This window comes from Scardinius erythrophthalmus (genome assembly GCF_964197995.2).
Source record: "Scardinius erythrophthalmus genome assembly, chromosome: 9".
NCBI classification, from domain to species: Eukaryota; Metazoa; Chordata; class Actinopteri; order Cypriniformes; family Leuciscidae; genus Scardinius; species Scardinius erythrophthalmus.
This window is the reverse complement of record NC_138229.1, coordinates 40079041-40084292: the sequence shown is the minus strand read 5'-3', so window position 1 is coordinate 40084292 and position 5252 is coordinate 40079041.

Sequence of the window (5252 nt, the reverse complement as noted above, 5' to 3'; positions counted from 1 at the left end):
TCATGTCAGTCTTATGCACACCCCTTCAAGTAAAGTTACCAATTGTTCCAAGCCAGTTATTTAAATAAAATTTTGCTGTAGTGTGTCAGTAGGAAATATCAGTTTACATTTACACAGATTTATTTTGCCATTAACTGTAATAATCCAGTAAGATTTCTGTATCACAACAAGTCTGACAACAGCCGGTCTGATCTGATCTCACCATCATTGAGTCTGTCTGTGATTACATGAAGAAACAGAAAAAACTGAGACAAACTAAATCCAGAAGAACCGCAGCAATGTCTCCAAGATGCTTGAAGAAACCTTCCTGCAAAGCTACCGTATTATGAAAAGTTTTAGGCACATGTGCAAAAGGGCTGTAAAGTCAGGATGCTTTCAAAAATAATGTCAAGAATATATTTTATTTATCAAAACTAAATCAAATCAATATTTGGTGTGATCACACTGTGTGTTTAAAACGGCTTTTGTCTAGATACATTTGCAAAGTTTTTCAGTTAAATTTACAGGAAGGTTTCTTAAAGCATCTTAGAGATGTTGCCGCAGTTTCTTCATGTAGCCTAACCCCAGACAGACTCGATGATGGTGAGATCAAATCTCTGTGTGGAGCACCGGCTGTTGTCAGACTCCATGTGCATATAATCTCACTGGATTATAACAATTAATGGCACAATTAATGTGTGGAAATGTAAAATTATATTTCCTAATGACACATTGCAGCAAAATATAAAATTAACTGGCTTAAAACCTTTTTACAGGGTGAAAATAAAGTGTCCAACACTTCTGCACAGTACTGTACATTCAATACATGTACATACCAGAGGAGTTTTCCATCGTAACGAAATTCAAACAAGAATACTTTGAGGGCGTCATGATATACTCTTTGCCTCCGCTCACATTCTGCTTTGCTTATGAGGTCTCCTCTGTATTCCAGCAGGAAATCTCCCTTATCAAACTCAGTGCAACTGAACACACCTCTCCCTACACAACAACAGAGAAAAAGTCAAATCCTCACTGTAAATGGCATATAATGTATCTGACACAGCTTTATGAAACAAACTCACTTATTTAACTCACCTTTAGAATCATTGATAAATCTGCCATCAAGCCCTTCTTTGTCTTTTTTAAGAAGGGAAAACTGTATGGCCTCCTCCAGAGGCTTGGGCTTTCTCCTTCGCCGTTTCACTTCAGCCATTATCTGAAGTGTCGGCTGTCACAGAAAAAGACACTCAATAATTCTAAATATTGCATTTCATTTGACAAATTAAGCAAGTTTGTTTTCTGTTAACATTAAGACTGACTATTGGTAGCCTACAGAGTATATGTTATTACATTCAAGAGTAATAAGAGGGCATCTTGAACAATATATTTAATACCCAGCAGAACTGCAGTTATATTTAACAGCAAAATGTCAGGATACTGTACTGGGTGGTATTAATATAATAGAATATCCATTCCCCTCCCCTTCAACAGACGTCATGACAATGCATTATTAGGATGGATAGACTATTTTATGTGTTCAAAAAGTTGCAGTTACAATTCTATTGAAATCGAAAACAAGTTCAAACTGACAACATCGCTGATTCTCTGCTGACAATCTGTTGACAATCACTATGCTAGCGCCGTTAGCATGCTAGCGCCGTTCCATCAGCTGCTTTCTGACTGTAAAATGAGCAGCGAAGATCTTGCAAGACATGCACAAACAAGCCAGACTGACCCACAAGCAATTAAACAGCAATATAACTTACCTTTCCAGAAACAGTTGCTTCAAACAGGTGCAATGGTTCAAACAGGTCTTCACACGTGGTGTTTCTATCAGATCCAAACTGGAAATTAAAGTGACCCATCACTAACGTTACACTTCTGATTAACACGTTGATTATAATATAAAATTAAAAAAATCTAAATACATATTTAAATTAGCATCTATGATGTACGCCTATGAGTAAACTGTGTTTATACTTATAATTATAAGCTAATGAGATAATAGTCTGTACATCACGTTTCTTGTTATATGCTTTCAAGATATTTTGATACTTTATTATATTATATTTAAGGAATGCGTTTCATTGCATGATCACTATGCATCACATATTTAATTCACAACCGATAAATTATTGAGAATTATAATAATTACTTGGTATTTTGTATTAACTCACGTGTATGCAGTATGGTATGCAGTCAAGCAGCGTTGATTGAAGCTCCGCCCACCGGCGCCATCTTGTCTTCGCGATTTCCCGCCTACCGGTACAGATCTGACCAATCACTAAAGCCAATTGAAGCTCCGCCCACTGGCGCCATTTTGTTTTCGTGATTTCCCGCCTACCGGTACCGATCTGTCCAATCACAGGCCCCAAAGCATACACTTGTGTAAAAAATGCAAATTTTTGATGACGCGGGTGTAATACCAGGACCTGGCTACAGGAGCGCACTCTCGAAATCAGGGATACACTGTGTATGGTAAAATTTCAGGGTTTTGTGGTATGTAAGGACATGGCGCCAAACTTTGAGCGGGAGCTTCTGGGACGCAGTAAATGACATCTACGCTGTCGGATTTATGAGGACATGGCCTCTGTCCTCATAAACCCAAATGTCCCCATAGTGCTGGTGCGTATTCAGGTCAAAAGTCCTCGTAAACCACAAAAACAAACACACACACACACACACACACACACACACACACACACACACACACACACACACTTTATTATGCTATTATACTCCATATAAACTCCATGTAAAAGCCAGAAACTAAGCTTTTTTTTGCACAGGCCTATCTAAAGGGTTAATGGTGCCACGTGGTTATCAACAGTAAAAATTACAAATTTTACCTCTTCCCAACAGGGAAAACAACCAACAATCAAAAATGCATGATTATATGGTGTCATGTCTTTGCAATCAAAAAATGTGGTTATAACGGAAGTCAATGGGGCAAAAACAGCCACGAACAGAAAATGAGGGAGAAAAAGTTCAAATCTGATGCTGCACAAAAACTAACAATGCATCAAAACCAATGTTGTTTCTAATCTTTGACATGTCCAAGACTGTGATAAAAGGTAAAAAAAAAATCCAGTCCACAATCACATTTTATATTGAAAATGAGTCTTTTTTTTTTTTTTTTTTTTTTCAAAATCAGTGACATCATTTACGAATTTGGCAATTAAAAAGTTAAAATCCTGAATTTTTTTTAAACATTTAGTATTTTTAAGCAGGACTGAGGTTGATTAATAGATTAATGCGAAAAAAATATTTATCTGATACATTTTTACAGCAGTTTAAAGTAGTGGCTGTTTTCAGCCACGAACATGACGAAAGGGTAGTGAATTTGAACAATGCACAAGGGTTAATGGAAACCTATTGACTCTGGCGCCGTTCCGGAGCGGATCCGCAGCCGTTCCGCAGTTGGTGGAAATTAGGGGTAACACTAACACAAAACGCAAAGTCACAAATTAGGTGAAAAACCTTCCTAACTGAGTGGTAATTAGTGGCATAAATAACGAGCCAGAACAATCTCTCTAAAAATTACATTTAATCTCTCAACACAACAATTAAGCCTAATGTAAATGCAACAAAGGCATTCCCACATGTTTGTCTTTGAAGGGGAGGAGGACATATTTACGAAGGCCATCATCAACTTTAACACACTTTAAACTCTCTGACAACTGTGAGAGAAGAAACACACCCAGGCTAGATGAACTGAGGGGATATGTGTAGAATGGCTCAACAGCATGGAACTGATAGTACACCAAGTGCATATTACCTTCAAGCAAGATGATATTCTGAAGCAAGCCAATGTCATTACCTATTTTAATACAGTTATCCCCCTCTGTAACTTTAACACAAAATTGATCCGTGTGCAACTCTTTAAACTCCTGTATTATTCCTCTAACACCCTGTGGTAAGGGGCCACCAACATGCTCTTTCATTAATACAGTTCCAGCTTTCACATTGACCCTTCTGTTATTAGTACGCTCAGACAAGCGACGGACAATCTGGGTAACTGGGAAATTTGGCCCCCTCACCATGCGCTTTACCTCACCAAGAAAATTCTCAAAAGGGAACCCAGATATCACATCAAGACATCCATGTCTCTTAACATCATCGCTCAAATGAACAAGGCCATGCAAATTGTACACCAGAAAGCCCTCACCATAAAGTCTGCCAAAATTTTCAACAAATGACACAAGTAGTGTCTTTGCACAGTCACATATCCCTACATCCACCTCAGGATTAGCCAGCATAAAAATAGCAACCGACAGCAGCATAAAGTTGTAGTAGACTGGAGCAGCCAGAACATCTATGAGAACGACAGGGCCTGTATACAACAAGAACTGTCGTAGCTCCGTAGCCTTCCATCTCCCTCTCTCCTCAAAAGCTCTAGGCTTTCTAGCAAACTCGCACGGAATGTTATTCTTCAGTTCCTGTAGATTCTGAGATAGTGCTTTAACCAGCTGGCCAGACAAGCGAGTTGGCAAAGGCCCACTACACCACAGGTCAAACAACCGACGTACAACCCCAAGACACACCAAATGCATGTAATCGTGAGGAAAATCAAGTACCATGTCGATACCAATTCCAGTCAGAGGAGACTGTGCTACATGATGATCTTCATCCAACATTTGCCTGAAACTAGCATCTGTACACATTTATCACAAGCTGAATAGCCTGAATGACTCTTTATGCCTTTAACAAAAGCCCGGGCTTGAGCGTCACACACAACAGAACAGATTCGCAGAAAAAACAGCTTTCCTTTGAACCAAAACCCAGACTGAAGACTACTCAACTCACTCACCAGGTCCCTCAAGTACTCAGTGAGTGATTTGGGTTTGCAATCCCCTCCAAAAACACCAACCATGAAGGGAACTTTACCTACTTCCTTCAATAAACCTAGAATGGGCCACAGCTGCTGGTTATTACTCTTAAACAATGGGAGCCCATCAAAGTTTAACTGTAACTGCAGGCAATGGTTGCTAGGGAGTTTCATCCACACATTTTCAAGAAGGCCTGTTATAGCATTCAATACACCAAAGTAAAAGAAAGCACCTCCTGCTACAGGTAGGATTTTGTAGTCGGTGACTGTTTTGAGGAGAGTCCTCCCATCTCTTGGCAAATTGGGGTGGTGAAGCCTTAGGATGGACAACAAGGCAGTAAGTGCAACCATGGTGATGTTAAACTCCAAAGCCCAATTGACCAAATCATCAGCCAGGTCAGGTCTATGCTCAGAAGGGCCCTCTCTATCATCACAGTCAGGGTCA